Here is an 18,796-nt window from a genome sequence, read left to right on the forward strand (position 1 = left end):
CGCCGTCGGCTGCAACGTCCGCCTAGCTATGCCTACCGGCCCTATCGCTGGCTTTAGCGGAGCCGTCAGTGGACAACGCGCCGTCATGAAGTGTTCTGTCACTCACAGGGGCATAATTTTATCGACAGCGTTCGCGTAAAGCGAAGCAGTGTTGTGCAGAGTTGTTTATATTGCGTTTCTCGACGTGGATATGAACTCAAGCTGGGGAGCTGGATGTGGGCGGAGCTTACGCGCCGCTCATGCCGTAGCATGCAGCGCCGCACGTCGGATCGGACACCGAATCGTACCGCGTGTGTCTGTATAGCTCGCTCATGGTTCGGCTGAAGTCCCCGTATATCCTTTATAAATAAGGAAGCCTACCTAGGCACTGTAAACCCAACGATTGGGGCCTAATGCCTCTCCGCCTCCCACTACGGCTTCCTTTGAGTGACAAAGTCTGATCTCGAAGGCCGTGCTTTTGCAACCTGCATGCACCTCAAGCAATTGCGAATCTTGAAGGCAACATCCGCTTAGTTTTTATTATATATACATTTCCTTAAACTTCGTATCACAAAGTACAAAGTACACACTTTTGGACCAAACAAATATATTAAAGGACTCTATCAAATGTTATTAGGAAAAAAACACCCAATTTTTTCATTTCAGATACATTTTTCTAAAATACCGCAGAGTGGCGCTACTGCAGCATCTGTTTGGTCGACACACCGCGTTGGTTGTTGTGAATGCTCCTTGCAGTAAGGTGGTATTTGAGTTATATTTTAGAAGTGCCTAGACAAAACGTGCTCCTTGTCGTGTGCAGTAACCATCGCAAACCCTCCGGACTCGTGTAACGCCATTAGTTCGCCGTGTGTTTCGAGCGATCCACCAGTGTCATCAGTGAGTGCCCTAGTACAGCGCCCGTCCGAGCTGCCTTTGTTCTGCCGAGCTGCCTGCCCGCGCTCTCGTGAAAAGTCTGGTACTGGGGCTTCGAATTGTAGTGTTTGGAAGACTGTTGAAGGTTGTGCTTTTGTGGAGCTGGAGTTCATTGGAAGTTCTACAGTGCTTGCGCCAGAGAAACGTCGGTGCCTCTGTACCTGTTAGACGAAGGAGCGTTTGCCAAGTCTTGAAAGGTAAGCAAGTTTGGCGCTTGCGCGCATTCTTGAAGCTTATGATTTACGTAATGAGCGTTGTGTAACTAGCTAGAGCAAAGCGCTTTCCTATCGTATGTTAGCCATGTTTCTGTGCACATTTAGCAAGCAATTTCACGAAAGCTTCCTCTGATGTTACAGCGTGCTTGCATTCTGCTACCCACCTTCATTGCAATGCCTGAATGGGCACACAATTATGAAAACACATTGAAAGTTGGTGTTCGTTCGGTAGTTTCCTGGCAAGAAGTTATTCGCTATATAGGCATTCCCGCAAGTACAGTACATGTGTAATGTATGCGTCGATGTATCATGGGCTTCGCGCGTTGACACACGATTGCTATGTTTGACGCTTAAGCAGATAGAAGCTTGTATGAAGATTTTTGTATGTATATAGTTCGGTTTGGAGGTCCGCGTCGCGAGAACCTGTGTGTATTGTTTATGTTCTTGAGTGTCTTCGCGTATTTGTCTTCTATGTTACAGAGCGGATATAGGCCGATATTACAATAACGAGGTGCATTTTTAATCTAGACATTTCAATCAGACGCCGGCCTTTAAGAAAGACAGACCAACCAAATCTTAATAACGAGATGTCAGCTCTTGCAATCGTAGGTTACGGCAGTGCGTAATAATTTAAAGACTGCGATTTTGTAGCGATACTTACCCCTCGATTCTATATCACTCTTCTCGCCCACCGCTAACGGCCGGCAGCTGCAGTACGTAGCACGGGCCGGGGCGTCGGTCAGCCCACTAACGAATAGCGAAAAGGAATACCATCGCTACAAAATGGCGGTCTTTAAATTATTATGCAATATTTGTGCACAATGAGATGTTATAAACACACCTTGCATGTACATGAAAAAAAGGTTTACAACAGAGATGACATATATTCATGGGCACATATATGTGTCAATAAAATACTCGAGCGCCTTTCTGCCTACAGAAAAAGAAGTTATGTCTCCTCGAGGGCATGGCGGCTTGTACTAATGAACCTCTAAGGGAAGGTTTTCTCTAATACCTATTTTTGATAGCTAAATGCTTATGTGGCATGTACAAACTGCTTGCATCAATTTCTCATTGGGATGAGCTGTCTAAAATTTAATTTTCAGTAATAATTGCAATAATTAACTCATTTAACCTGTCTTTTAATGACTCAAGTTCTATGCTTCTACCTTGACAAACCTTTTGTGAAATTAGTTTGATGAGGCCCAATATACAGGGCTTTCTAAATTGAAGGTATCAGTACCTATTAAAGACTATGCTAACTATGAAAATGCTGCTTGTGTATGTGGTTTATTCACTCTGTCAGACAAAATCTTTACACCCAAGTGCAGTCAGTAAATTGAAAACTGCATGTCTGCAAGGGGAAGTTAGAATTGTATTTGAAGACAATTGCATCTTGTTTGATAGTTCTCGAGCACTTGTGCGTCACTAATCGAGCACAGATTGGCCCAATACTCGGTGAGTTTTGAAGCTTTCAATGTCTGCTAATCACTAAAACAGCACCAGATCTCACTCTGTGTCAAGGGGTGGCACACATTTGCTTAGTTCTAGGCAGATGCATGTCTTTCTTTTGCATTGAAGTTCCCAATACTTTCTAGTCTTATGTAAAAGTACACAGCTCAGTACAATGCATGTATGGTATACGTGAGGCTGCTTTGTTCTTTAAACCGAATCAACGAGAAGCAGCGACTTTCGTTTTTGCAAACCTTACCCTACTTCCTAACCATTCCTTGATCAAACATGTATAAAATGAATCTGTGGTTGTTGTATTCTTTCACAGGTAAACATCGGTGACGGTGTATACGTTGAAAAGGGCATGCTGAAGAGGCTGTGCCTGGATGCTAACAACTCAGGCTTTCACTTCGCGGAGGACCTCCTTAAAGCTCCTTTTTCAATAGAAGACGTTGAAGGGAGGTCCTTTTTTTGGGCGGCTGTCAAATGCCTTCCACAGAAGGATCCGTTGGATTCCAAGAAGGTCAACACCATAGTAGGTATGTGTGTCACAAAGAAGCATCTTAATATTCTTTGCGCAGTTTTCAACAAAACTCCTTTCATGGCAATTTCAGTTCTATCTTAGGGTATACTCCTTTCTTTCCTGCTAAAATAGCTATTAACCTGATTATAATAGCATATTATAATGCAAGCTTTGTCACCATAACTAGAAAATTGTCATTACTGTTGGCATATGTATTTTTGTGATAGAGGCCCTGGTCATATGAATGCACTGATAATATAATATCCTGTCTTGTGGAAAGCTAACATGTTTAGTAACAAGCTCACTTTGACAATGTCTGCCTGCACAGCAAAGGCATTTTCTAATCTTGCTGTAGAACGTCCGTAATGCCTGTTCAACTGCTTACATGTTGCTTGTATCATTTCGTGGTTCTTAAATGCAACACACTCTTCTATGTACCTGTGCCCAAGCAAAGCTGCAGCACAGTTATGACTGGCACCTTGCCTTTCCTAAGATAATTCACACATGAAACTTCCATGTACTGGTCACAATACGAATATCGAAGTTCATTAAACTGAAGTTGATTTACAGCTTTTGTTTGTAGATGACAATTGGTATGATAGAGTTTATGTGTTGTGCATCTGTTGGTGTTACGCACATCCATCACGCTCCCAGCTTTAATGCACTAATTCAGTCATTTCATGCATTTTTAGGACTTTGCACAAAACAAGTGGAGATGTTTAGAGCTCACAGGGTTGAAAGCTTGTCTCTTGTGCACTTCCTTTTTAAGAAACAGATGCATGGTGGGTTGCAATGTCACTGTAGCAAAACTAATATATTGCCTTTTTTCTTCTCTTTTCTAGACTACACAACGCAACATTTCAGCCTACTTCCAGGGCAGCTGGAGAACTCGTCCTCCTTACTAGCCTGGGGATATTAAATGGATGTGTTCAAGCACAAATGGAAACCTGTCTTCTGTTGCATGCCACACCTAGCCACTTGGCAATCACTATTCGCCACAGACAGATAGTTGACAGGATGTTACTAGCAAGTCGTTAGGATATATAAAGGTGGTTAATAAATAGTCGCAGCACAGTTTTTAGGAAGCAAATAAAAATGTTATTCAGAGATAATCAAAGCTTATTTTTGCAATACATAATTGCAAAAGTAGTTACCTCTGAATAAAATTTTTATGTACTTCCTAAAAACTATGAAGCGACTATTTATTAACCACCTTTATACATCCTAACGACTTCCTAGTAACATCCTGTCAACTATCTGTGGCGAATAGTCGACAGGATGTTACTAGCAAGTTGTTAGGATGTATAAAGGTGGTCAATAAATAGTCGCTTCACAGTTGACACTTTCTAACGACATAAGATAATAAGCAGTCGGTAAGAATTCTATCGACATTTTATATCTATACTTTCAATTCAATATCGGTGGCCAATAGTCGGTAGGAGGTTACTAGGAAGTTGTTACGGTGTCTAAAGACGGTTTATAGAATGTCGATAGGTTCTAGTAACATTTGTCTAAAGACGGTTTATAAAATGTTACTAAAAATTTTTGTAAGGGGAGTCCGTCGGCTGTGCACAAAGTGCTCCTGTGAAGTGTCGGTTTATCCCTTTATTCACTATGTATATCATTGTGCACTTTGAAAATTAACGCCTTCGTGAAATTTAAGTTTAACTCTTCTCATTTTAGAACGTTCCTCGGCAGATTTATTATTCGTTTTCACTGTTACTTTCTTCACTTTTTCTTGAGAAGATCGAAGCTGAGTACGAACTGCGCTTATTGCAAGCACGCTACAGATATTGCGGGTGATGGAATTTTTAGGTGTTCTCTTTAATTATTTCTCCTTTCACTCAAGGATTACATCTTGCAGATTACCGAAGACAACTGTAATCTGTAGCTGACTACGAACAAATAAATGTCAAAGAAATAAATGTAAGTGAAAATAAGCTATTATTGTGCAGAGAAAGATAATAGCAAATAATAGCAAATATGTTCGAATATTGTATGAATTGTTGAAACCATCAGCGGCAAGCAATTACTTAGCTGTTACGAGTGTCTTCCTTTTATCACAAGGTAATATTATGGCAAGAAGCACGGATATGGACGGCACAGTGCTCCCAACAGAATTAATAATTTGTGCATGCTACTGATAGCAATTATGAAATTATTATCTCGGGAAGTTGGCTATGAAATCTAACTACTGTATTGGCGCATATTGGACATCAGGCATGTGACAATATGGACATGTGATTCCGCACTCAATCATAATAATGTATTTATTTTGTACCATCCTTAAACTACTACATCATTGCCTCATGCACAATGAAAGAAGGATATCATTTCACTATTAAGCGTAATTTGATGTTTCTTATGAACTTACATGGCTAATTTTTTAGGGAAAGATGGTGTCGAAACATGATCACGCTTTGCTATGGTCTTGACTTCAGTGTGTGAATGAAATTTATAATTTTTCATCCGGTTTGAACAGAGGCACTAACAAGGTCGTGTGAAAGCACAAAATCATGCGAAAAGACGCCTAACGATTCTTTTCTTTCTCGTATGCTTCTTCTATTGCTGCAATCATGATCGCAAACGACGCTTCACTATTTCTGCTTGCTTGTTTCTCTTTCGTTACTGTTTTTTTATGAACATATTATGAAATATTGAAACCCTTTAAAATACGCTCCGCCCTTATAACGAGCTATTCCCTTACTTTGTATTTCAAGTTAAGAATTTTAGCGTAGGTGGTTAGTATTGAAATTGGATTTACATCCGAAGAAGTGCGTTCTTTTGCAGCCAGCCTTTCTCTATTTCGGTTTCCTTTTTCCCCTTTTTCAAAGTGCGCTGTCATGTAAACTGATGTTTTTGCTGACAAACAAGCCATTGTCAAAAGAAGGTTAATCGAAAGCGTACCTGTACATTACCTGCTTCTTTGATTACAAGAAGGACGGTCTAGCTGAAGCGAAATTGAAACATGGGCATTTTCAACGACGCGCAGCAAATATGGCCTCGCTATCTCATTTAAAAACATGAATGGTCAAATACAAAAAAAAGAAATATTATTTATGTATTATTAGGATCACTTTGCAAGCAAAAGAACAAAAACAAAGATTGCCTGAATGTCTAAGGTAAATTCAGCCAACGCAATATGGAACTTCGCTGATTTTGACGACACTATAAAAAATATGAATTAGTTTCCAAATTTCAGAAATTGTTGACGTCGCTAGAAACTTCAGAAAATTTTGTTTAATGTTGAACATCCAATAAATGTATATAATTGTGATCTAATGACCCACACCTTCTCTAGGGGAGTGGCCCAAAATCGGTCAGGCGAAAAAGAAGTACAAAAGTGCTTGGTAATTGGTATACAAAAGTATACCGATCGACACGCTTACTTTTTTACATTTCTCCTAGGACTGCTTTTCACCTGGTGACGAATCTCCGATGTTCTTCACCGTAACTACTGCGTGAGAATATACTTGGTTGCAGCACAAGAAAATATATTTCGAAATTTTTTTTTTGGTTCTATATTCCAATAGATTGTGGATGGCCTGTACGAAATACGTTCTGTATGCGGGGTGAGTGTTCAAATCTCGTTGAGCGAATTACTTTTCTTTTAGTGAAATTCTGTGGCCTGCATTTTATTATATGCCTCACGGTTCTGTGAAAAGTAGATTTAGAGCTCTAGTGATTTCCATGATCATACTTTGCAATATAAGGCAGCCCATTGAAAAAGAAAAAGGTGCGAGCAGCCCACCGTAAGAGTTTGTTTTGTATGTGTTTCTTTTTGTCTTTGAATGCTGTGGTTTCCGATGAATATTTAAGTATGTGTCTCTCTCACGCTCTCTCAACAACCATAACAAGAAGATATACAATGTCAAGACAGACGTGTGTCTGTATTGACATTGTATATCTGTACAAGCGCGCACACAAACGCCCGCACATACAGGAACACGCTGGCTCACAAAGCACTATCGAAACTGAACTGTGACAACGCGAGTATAGACAAATAATTAGTAGTCCTAGTAAGTTACAAGGACCGTCACATGGCTAACAAACGGACATCAGTGCATTATTGTAACAGAGAGCACATAAAACCAAAGAAAAAAGAAAAAAATTACCGGCCCTTCCCGTCCGTGAAGATGGCGGAACAGCGAAGCTGTAGTAGTTACACCGAGTGTTACATCATGCAAGTCAAACTTCGCAAGCAGTGTATATTGTGAATCTTTTGTTTCACGATGCATTCACCTCATTGTCGCTTTTCCGTGCTTGTTAGTGTTTTGCTGTGCTTTCTTTTTCTCGGGTGCAAGTTGCTCAGCCCCTTTTTTGCACGCCAGTAATGAGAGCAAGGTGTGGCGTGAACTTAAACCCATTTGATTATATTTTTATTCACTTTCTGTGCAATTTCGTATTTGCTTGGTCTTGTATCTTTTACCGCTGGATCTTGAATTGTCGCCTCTTGTGTCTATCATGCTCGGTGAGCCTCCTCCGCTTCCAGTACATTGTCTGAAGACGTTGAATTTTGCATTGCTTGCTCTTGAGTTGATCGCAGATGGCGGCGTTTACATTTCACAATCCTAGCCTTGTGCGTCAAAATTAAATCTGTCAGTGACGTAAGACGATGTCTGGCCCACATCCTCTTAAGCAATGGGCCATACACCCGTAAGCGCGGCCCGTCCATCACGCTGAGCACGTGCTGGTGGGCGAGTTGGTTATTACAGCGAAGGCGCGAAATAAAGCAACGTTGTTTTATTTGGCGCCTTCGCCGTAATCAAACTGTCCATTACGACGACACAAGAGAAGTGAAATTCTGTGCTGGAATGACGAGTGGCAACGCAGCCATCTGTGGAAGACGACGACGACGACTACGAACACCGGAGCAGTAGCACGAGCGCGTTCTTATGGTAGCGCCGAAGCCCGCCATCGAGCCAGCAGTGGAAGACGACGCTCAAGCCGCTGCTGATGACGATAGGTTGAGGGAACTCCGAGAACGAAGGCACAGGGCCCGCCTAAACAGCTTCGCTGGGAAACAACTCGGTTCTCAGCGCATTTTTCAACCGAAATTTCGCAGTTCGAAATCATTGTCTCTGAGCCTTCTGTCACCCATAGCAATCATAATTTTGACGTGTCTCGTGTGACGTCAAGCACTGCGGCGCTACAGCTGCGTCGTCGCTTCAACACATTCCGAGGCCGCGTACGCGCCATGCCAGAAATGTGCACGTCCACCGCTGTGCGAGTGTTGTAGCAGAAACGGAGCTCAGCGAGAAGCGTGGGTAGGACGTATAGCTTTCTGACACGACTTGTTCGGAGATCGGCAATTAAATCTGTGAAGCCTCCTCGTCCTATCGTTCTGTGTATCGCTCCCGGCAATTACGTTTCCTGAGTTCCTTCTGCAAATCAACGGACAAAAGTCGGACGCCCTTCCTCTGCACTCTCCGGCGCACAACGGCACAGCAAGGGTGTTTAAGCTGCAGTGTGGTGGCAATTATTTCGCTCCTCGAATAAAGACAGCGCAAATCAGAGAACTACAGCGGACACTAGCAAATATTACCACTCAGATGCAAGTGTGAGGAAATGAAACCACGCATTTAACGCGGCCAATCCCCATTATAGGTAAGAGGTATAATCTACGACCACCAAAACAACAGCAGCAGCAGCACACTGACCAAAGCGGAACATACTTTGTTTGGTCCTCCGTCAGTGTTGCCAGTCAACTTTACGATTCGCACGGTGACAAAAAATCAAATGTGAATTTTCTATCGTAGCCAATGCGTTCTAATTTGGCCAGCTTCCTGTGTTATGACTGCTGTTTAATACTGAATATTTTCTTTCCTTGGAAGAGCTCGATAAGAAATCAAACGCCGGCACGCGAGAACGCGCACTTCCGCAGAACACGATCAAGTAACAAAGAGACAGTGTCCCCTGTAGACTGGATTTGAAGTAATTACAGTAAATAATGCAAATGAAGTTGCGTACGTTACATCCAAAGTTGTGACCATTTATTATATATTAACATGCCATCTATAGTATTAGAAGAAAAAAATTGGTACCATTGCCTTTTAAGGGGACACTAAAAGCAAATATTAAGCCGGGCTGTATCGATACAATTTTGGTCTACAAGTCTATCATTGTTTTCTGTTCCAATATAGGACTTCCTTAGACAGAAACTTGCCGCTAAGGGTTCCGCTACAGCTCTTGAATTTGAATCGCGCATGCCAAAACGCACGAGTTGACACAATCCTCAAGTGACCTTTCTCTATATTGTGGTGAATTAGCCAGTGCTGAAATCACAGGCAAGTTACAGTAGTTCAGATTAGATGGTGTCACTAGAGATTTTTTTTTCGCAATTTTTTCTCTTGTAAAAGGTTTGTTCTCGCAAGGAATGGCGAACTGATTATTACAGAAGGCTAATTTTTGAATTAAGTCAACAGTATATTTTCAGTTCATGTTCCTTTAACATATGATCCTTCAGTTACGTTACGGGAGAGCCAGTTGGCTCTTCTGGACCAAGCCCAGCGAACCGCTCATGCCACGGCCCCACTGCCACGGAATAGGGGCTTCAACCATCGTGCCTTAGTTTATTTATATTCAATCAAGTTTTTACTCACTCACTCACTCACTCACTCACTCACTCACTCACTCACTCACTCACTCACTCACTCACTCACTCACTCACTCACTCACTCACTCACTCACTCACTCACTCACTCACTCACTCACTCACTCACTCACTCACTCACTCACTCACTCACTCACTCACTCACTCACTCACTCACTCACTCACTCACTCACTCACTCACTCACTCACTCACTCACTCACTCACTCACTCACTCACTCAGTTACGTTAGGCTGGAGCGCTGGGCTACCTTGAATGAAGGAATCAGAATAGATGATATCAGTGAGGGAAAAGGACGACAACAGATATGATGGACAAACAACGCTGCTTTGTGTACCAGAGGAATGTTTGAATAAGAATTAACCCATGTAAAGGAAAAGACCACCTCCGCACGCATGCGTTCAGTAGGTATTACGCAATAAATAAGCGATTAGCTTTATTTATTTATGAAGTAAAGTTGTGGAGAGTGTCGATTTTATTTAGAAGATTTGGAGAAACCTAAAGTTCGAGTAGAGCTCTTTCAAGGAGGTTAGTCTCCGTAGACACAGCATTACATTTTACTTATACAGCGCAGAGTGTGCGTTTCTCGAAGGCACAAATGAGAAATTTAGTGAGAAGTACTTGAGGCCGTGTGACGTTTTCCTATTGGTGCTTCATACTACCCTTTTTCGTTTCTTTTCACTCTGCCTTTCTCTCTCTGCCTCTTTCTCTCTCTCTCTCTTTTCTTTCCTTCCTTTTTTGGGGGAGGGCGCTTAGCGGTAATATGTCAATAGATTAGAAAATAAATAGATTCTGTTCAAGTACTGCTTTTCTGATTCGATTTCCTGGGAATAAAAATAACGATGCATTCTTTCTTTATAGACGCAGTATATTATGGAGGAAAGCTACGAACTCAGGACAGAAACTAAGTGTTATATGGGGTGACTTCAGCTTTCGATGGTCACTCCGGTCCTTTAGTATAATTTATCATCAGTAGGCTCAATTAAATGATTAATATGGTTTTACTTAAATAGTAAGCGGCGAGCTAGGGACCTGACACAAGGAAAGTGAGGTAAAGAAAGAAATAAACCGTTCACCGCTAGCTGTAAAGGGCCTGAAGAAAGAAAAAGACAAAAGAAAATAGACCGTAAACGAACATAGAATAAAGGAGACAGAGAGCGAGAAAGCAAATAACGGAAAGGCAGGGAAGTCAACCAGCATGGTTAACCAAGCATAAATGAATACTCTACAGTACTCAAGGAACTGAATAGTTCCTCCTAGAGTTTAGGTTAGCTCATAAAACGCAAGCCTGTCAACACATAATGTTTCTACAGAACAGAAACAAAAATGAAAGGAACAAACGTAAAACTTACGGGAACACTTGCTAACTATGATGGTAGTCTCAGAAGGCCGAACAAAACCAGTCAGTGACACATCCGGGAAACAACGATAAGTGGCAGTGCACAAATTAAACACGCACCCACCCACTCAGCCACACTCTCACGCGCACGCGCACACACACACACCCACACCCACACACACACACACACACACACACACACACACACACACACACACACACACACACACACACACACACACACACACACACACACACACACACACACACACACACGCACACGCACACGCACACGCACACGCACACACACACACACACACACACACACACATACGACCGCACACGAATTGGGAAAAACAATCACTGTGAATCATCTGCAGATTCTGAGAAGCCCAGATGAGTAAAGGAGACGCGGAAGCGCGGAGGCCAGCAGCAAAGAAGCGACGTACAGAGCACGGCTCACAGATGTGACAATGGGAGAGAAAGGAAGACACGGCCCCGACTACGACGCAGGAGTCAACGATGGTAGCTGGACATCAGAGGAAGCCTTCTTCCTGAGAACACTTTCGGCGAGCGCCGTCTGGACACAAGCCTTGGGGCAACTATGTCTTTTTTTCATTCTTCGCGATGGATACAAAAAAAAATGTTTTACACAGATGAAACTCACTTTTAGCCCACTCTTAGGCGGAGCCTTGTTTTCCTTTATTTTCTAAGCGGTTGTCCGTCGCGTACGCCAAAAGGCTGGATTGGCAGCCAACATGGTGACAGATGTGTACAAGGGCAAAAATAGAGCGTAGGATCCTGCCAGGGAATTGATAAAATACAGGGAGAAAAAGCGAAACAAACTTCAAGATGCTTCACAATAACGTCTTGCAGCACGCTTGCCAGCTAGGTCATGCTGATATTAGCAAAACCGTTAACAGCGCAGAGTTTTTATTGCGTTTGGCCTCACCGGAAATTGCATCGTTACTACCCACTCTACATGTAAAAAATGCGTTATCTCGAGGATTATTATTTCTTTATCTATTCCGTAGTATTCATGAATTACAGGAAGCTTCCTATTTCACGGCTTGATCGGTCCATGCTTCCACATGTGCATGGGATTATTGTGTATGAGCCTACTATGTTCAAGATATTTCTTTAGAGCCATAACTCTACTACTCCAGGTACAAACCCAGAAAACGCCTGTTTCCTGCACAAACCCAGAAAATGCATGTTTCCTTTACAAACGCTGAAAACGCCAAGGCCAAACAGGGACTTAGCCTGCCAGTACCTGCGGCTGCTGCGTACGCCGCGTGGGTTCCCACATCTTAAAAACAATCTGCGATGTGTACAAAGTGCGACTAGTGCTGGTAGCTTCATATGCGCTGTGCCTTCGACGCTTAGCTCGCACTGAAGCGAGACGCAGCATGCTTCGCTCGCCGCTCCTGTCGCGCAGAGTAGCGTCTGTGTGTTGTCATGTGGTACAAATGTACATGCGGTAGTTGCTGACGGGGCGCCCAGCAGCGTCTGCGTCCTTTCTCAAAGCAAGAAAAACCGTCCTATTTCTCTAGAAACTTGGTTTAAACACATTCAACTACGGCAATTTCTGTCTGCATCCACCAAAAACATATCTAATCTAGAGGTTTCGAGCAGCTCAGATAGTACATTATCGACATGTGATAGTACCATCGATCCTTTATTCAGCGGCCTACTCAAAACAGCTTCCACGGACGAGTGAGCCAGACAATAATGAGCGATGTGCGGATGGTAAGGAGCAGTGCCGCTTCGTAATTGTCAACCGACTGTTCTCGTGGCAAGACAGACATTTGTCACTAAACTATGGATTTATTCATCTGTACGCTGCACTTATTCTGCTTGCACAGAAAACCAATAACTTTATCGGCGCTTTTCGAGCCGAAAAGAACTACTTTTCCCCGAGAAAAAAACCCCATATGCTTAAGCTGCATAATTGTGCCTCCCAACGAGCATCATAACATATGTGGCTATGATGGCCATCTATATATATATATATATATATATATATATATATATATATATATATATATATATATATATATATATATATATATATATATATATATATATATATATATGTCTGTGTGTGTGTGTATGGTATGTGTATAGTGTGTATGTATGTATGTATGTATGTATGCATGTACTTATGTATGTATGGCCATCATGGCTATATATGGTATCATGATGGCCATTCGGAGACACAATTAGCGAGCTTAGCATATGGCTTTTTCTTGGACAAATACTTTTTCGTTTTTCTTATCATATCTTCTCTCACGGAAAGTCCTTGTGCTGTAGGTCCATGTGCTGTAGCTTTGTAATGCGCGTAGTTCCTCGGAAAGCAGGAGCACATTGACGAAACAGACATTTACTTGCGTACGTTCCGACTATGGCAAATTCACGTCAGAATAAACATTATATATATTCCATTCCACACGGCACCGGCGCATGCTTCTAGCGCTCTTCTCAAATAACAGCGTGAAGCGTTTATTTGCATCTGTTTGCATTTTTTTCTGAAATTGATAGGATATCAGCCCAAACGAACATGCATACTTTGGGATCTTGGCTTTTTTTGTTAACATGCAATACCGCACAACTTTCACCTGAACTCTAGTCTTAGCGATCTGCGCAATATCTTTCACGTGTGGCGCTGGCAACAGTAAGATTAACGAACCTCAGTGGTTGTAATGTGTCCTTAATATTGGCATGAATCAAAAATTAAAAAGAAATAAACCTAAATATTCACGCATAAGAACATGTTGCTATACCACTTGCTGCTCTGAGTGTGTAGACTTAAAAGGCATATTTACAAAAACCCGTACTTATTCTTCCCTAACACTTAATGAGTTGGATGTAACGACCATTAAGGAAGACGCCTTGTGGAATAACGTAACGGCCTCTTATACTTAGGAAATTCGTCTTCATCAAAAGTAAATAAGCAATGCAAGATATGGTGTGGGAGCCTATATACACTTTTCAAGGGCGGTAGACGTGCTATTAGCTGGAGAAATGCTTACGCTTGAAACGATCTTCTCTAACAACACTGGAAAAGCGTCTCTGTCCGCGCGTGCCGGTCGTGGCCCATAACACCTCTTTGATAACGCTAGGTTTCTCCGAAACACTTTAGAAACGCGCTTAAATCATGTCTTGCAGTTTTTTTTTTGCAACGTTATTCCTTTCGTATGTCCTCTCGCCTGTAGGGGGCATAAACAAATTATCTAATTAGTACGGTCATTTTAAGAAAAAAAAAACCTGACTGACTGCCCTTCCTTTTTTCCTTTCTTCTTAAACATAGGTTAAAAAAGAAAAAAAAGAAAAAAAACCGATCAACTCCCTCAACCAAATTTTCTGACCTCCTGTTGGGAACAAAGTTTTTGTACACTTCTGTTGTTTGTTGTATTCCTACTTCCCTCAATCTTTCAATCGCCTCTTACTAATCTCTATTGCGGACATGTTTAATTTCACCCTGATCTCGCTTAGCCTAAGGGCTTCAAGGAGGCCAGTGTTGCCAACATCGGCTGCTGGGCACATAAATTCGCATTCTAATAAAACATGGTCCATCACTTCCCCAGCGTTACTACAGCTAGCACCTGCTGCTGCTTCCTTCTTATACTTCGGAGCACCTCGTACCTCGTCTCGTGATGTGAAATTCGCGTCGCGTAAGGTCGATACGTGTAAACTTTGCATTACAGTTGCGTTGTATTCCCCCAAGTGTCACGACATGTAGCAGCTGCATCGTAACGCGCCACGTCTCAAGGTATGTAAAATGTGTTCCGTGTAGCCTCGATACCAGTGCTTACTCTTCCGTACACGTTATGGCGCCTCCTCCCAAGGCACGAGCCGCTGTTGAACAAGCGAATCGTGGAGCTAGCGCATGGCCGCGACCGGAAAGCGTCAGGCTCAGCAGACCACTGCGCAGAAAGCAGCACAAGGCGCACCTGACCGTCAACGCTGGATGTACAGTTCAGTTCATTTTCGTAAAAACGACGCAAAGAGTCTTGAGCGCTAAGACCATCTAGTGCGTGCTGCCGGAAATGGAGCTGCTACGGAGCCGCTCCCCGAGCTTACGCTGCGACTCTGCTGCGTGCGCTGCGCCGGCGTGCGAATTTTTTTTCCACGTTGCTTTCAGCTTACGGCTAAAAGGTGTTATTACGTTTATTACATGGCAGGGAAAAGAAGGTAATGTCCTTTCATGCACGTATCGGGGCGCAGCGTGAGTGTGGAAATGACCTGCTGCTTTCCCGAGGAAATTCATTATTCACAGGGCGCCTAGAGCCCCTCCTTTACCGTGGAGCGACGAGATGCCAGCGGCGTGATCTCGAAGCGAGGAAACAACACAGTCAATGAAGATTTGTTGCACGCCTGACATTGACGCGAGGACATTAGACGCACAGCGTGTCAGCACGGGTCTTCGCCTTGGGGGTCGTTTGAGACTTGGATAGGTTGTGTACGCTTTCTCAATAAATACAGGGCACCTGCCCGTGCGCCATTTTACTCTGCAGTTTCGTTTATTTTATTCAAGCTCTTCTATTCATTATCAGCTTCATGACAGGGCGAGAAGAATGCTTTTATTATCTCAATGCCTCGTGCATATGAAGATCTTTGAGTTCGACCTAAATGTTGTGTTGTCCGAGATGTACTGTTCTACTCGTGAAGATATCCGACAGTGGTTCAAGCACGTTTCTTTTTAACAGAGCGTATTATTTGTCTATTTGGTGTACATTCATTGCTATTGTGCAACATACAGGACACACTAACGGGGGCAGAAGGAACACCGACTAGGAAGCATGACACAAACTGACACAAAGAAATGGAAATGTTGAGCTGTACTTTTGTTAACTGCAAGTGCCATTCTAGCGAATACTTTAGCGTATCTATATTTTTGGGGCAATGCAAATTCGCAAGTACGCAGCTGCCCCATCTGCACTTGTGCTTCGTGGAAGATGCTCTTCTTTCTTCCAAATCTGGCTTGTACTCCAGCCCAGTTAATGCCAACTTCCTCGGAACGACCCGCAATATGAGTGGCAGCTGCAACTAATCTTTTAGTATTAAGACCAATTTTCATATTAAAAATGTAGGAAAAGAGAAGGTAGTGTTCTTATAAGGCAGCGCTGCATTAAATTTCCTGCCCCGCGAGGAGAAGGTAAATGGTAGCAACGGAATGGTCTTGAATAGGAGAGTCATCTTTTATTTTTCTAACGCCACCCACTTTCGTCGCGTGTTGACGGGTGCCTGGCCTCGATAGATGGCAAAGCGGGGCTACGACGTTTTGCAGTCTCTGGCGAATCAGGATTTGCTTCATGCATGAAGTTTTTATAAGCCCCTGGCATGTATGATATTAGGACGAACGTGATAGATCGAATCGATGAGAGATCAAGCGAAGACTTTCCGCACTTTATTAGAGGTGCCAGATGGGCTACAATTCGATGCGTTTGGAATGGTACCACGTGCCACGACTTTGTAGTAATCGGGGAATGACTGGAATTCTCGTTAGACAATGTGGCGTAAGGCAATGTAGGTTACCCCACTGGGACCCGGTTACGATGAATATCTGGAGGTATCCAAAACCTCCTGAAGGTCTATGGTAAAAAAGAAAGGAAAATGGAACAAGAAACATTGTGCGTGCATATCTCGTACTTCAGGGACATTCTGTAGAGTCATATCGTTGAGAACTGTATCGCTAGCTCGCTTCGTGCAAAATGCGTCGGCGAAGTTCTTTCGACCGCTTTGACGGAACGCCAGTGCCCAGAAAGGGTGGCTTAGTGTGGAGAGAAGCGAAAACTTTGTCAAGTTCTAGGCCTGCCTGCCAGTGGCTTTCGAGCGTGCAGAAGCTCTTCCACCACTGTGCCTACGCAGTGTTCATCTGAAAATTCATTTTCTTCTGCATACGTGTGGCTTGCCTGTACTAGAAGATTGACTTTGTGCGTCTGTATCACCTTTACGCTCGCCGGCGATTGCTCGAAGCGGCTCCAGTTCAGCATCAATTCGAAAGAGCTGGCAGCTACCTTACAGAAGCCTGTTGGAGCCTGAATTGCTTCAGCGATGGCATACACTACTGATTCAACCAAGCCGATCCTACTCATCTAATCGATAAGAAGCCAATGCCACCTTGCCAGTAAATTTGTCGTGACACTACTGAAAAACAGGCGGACTTCAGTTTCTTTTTTATGTGATAACTTGGTATACGGACGCTACCATGAATTGGCAATATAAATGAACCACTTGGTGCTGCCAGTTGAGCTTCGTGACACGAAAGCCAAGTCCAAGCAACTACTGCATTTTGAGCAGCAGAGTCTAGTTGGACAGCAGTTGCTTAAAGTGCAAAGTTTATTGCCTGAAACTGAGCATAACCTATGCGCGCTTTTAGTACTTCTGAATTCTTAGTTTAGAAGCTCTCGCCTTCCACTGGATTATTCAAGCGCTTTATACCATTTCCCGGGAAGCTTTCAGTAGAAATGAACCAGAAGCTAAGATATTAATGAAGTCTAGAAAGGACTACTTTCAATGTATCCTGAACTAACGGCCCAGTTCGAGCTGACAGAGTTGACATTTTGTTGAGGAGCATGCGTAGCCTTCTCATTAGTAAACTCAATGCAGCTCGGATTTGTAAGTGTTGGCCATGAAAATCATAATTACCAGATGCACAATTTTAGAGCAAGTCTCATCTCAGGAATCTTGTTACAAAGCAGCCGAAAATGAAGAAGCCGCTATTGTAAAACATTATGTTAGGGCCGTTCATACTCAACAAAAGCAGGTTGATACCATGTTCTTATAAAAGGCGGTTCGTTTCGCTTAATAGGGCCCAATTACTCTTGTTTCAGTCGACTTTGGACCAATTGCAACGGCTCAGTCGACTTTGAGCATATGTAATGCTTATAAATCTTGTAAATGTTAGGCAGTAGATGTGCTAATTTCAGAGAACTGGCAATTTTACATATCATATTTCTTGCTTGCAACGGTGCCCTAAATGAGCATGCGGCGTCTTGAGGTTCATGTTATTTGTGATGCAGTGCTTAAGTTAATGAATCTTCGCTTTTAAATTAAATACGCCATCTTTTGTTAGACGTGTATAACGATTGCCTCAGACGGTCCTTCTTACATCGTTCTGTACACTACGAGCAAAGCCGCTACCGGAATAAACGCCACCTGTTTGATGGTATTTTGTTAAAACACATCCGCATCGTCATAGCCAGTTCAACTGAATCCCCATATTTCTCTTACAGCATATTCATGCAATGATTGCATGATTCACGCAAGCAGCCAGTATCATGACACATCGCTGATGAACTTGCAGAGAGCACAGTAAGAGGATAAATATTGATCTTAGAGTTACTCATCATAAATAACATGTGTTTCTCAATTAGCCATCTGCTAAACATGTCCTCTCCACAGTGTCTGATTGTGTAAAGGAGAAGCTGAATAAAGAATCCATCTCATTGGCAAGAATAACTGAATGACTCAAGAGCTTGCGCAACCAGATATGTGAACATGGAAATATGAAGCATCACTATGTATCTATGCACCAACAGATCAGAAATTCCAAATACCTAAATGTGAATCCGTCAGGATGTGTCGTTCATTCTCCTGAATACGAGAGCATCCTTCAACTTATTCCAATTCTAGGGCGTAGGCGTGCCTTTCTTCTACAAGGGCATATTCGTTTATGCTAACTATACGGGCACAAAACACAGAGAGAAGTAGAACGAGAGAAACCATACAGAAACATTCG

General features: G+C 42.7%; 1 long non-coding RNA gene across 1 annotated transcript; it reads left to right on the forward strand.

Annotated features, from left to right (window-relative positions):
- The first annotated feature begins 724 nt into the window (after window positions 1-724).
- Window positions 725-4,042, forward strand: LOC142581923 (uncharacterized). Its single transcript, XR_012828323.1, has 3 exons — window positions 725-1,109; window positions 2,908-3,118; window positions 3,945-4,042. It is a non-coding gene; the product is annotated as an uncharacterized LOC142581923 (long non-coding RNA).
- The last annotated feature ends 14,754 nt before the right edge of the window (window positions 4,043-18,796 follow it).

The sequence above is a fragment of the Dermacentor variabilis genome, chromosome 5 (assembly GCF_050947875.1).
Source record: "Dermacentor variabilis isolate Ectoservices chromosome 5, ASM5094787v1, whole genome shotgun sequence".
NCBI lineage: Eukaryota > Metazoa > Arthropoda > Arachnida > Ixodida > Ixodidae > Dermacentor > Dermacentor variabilis.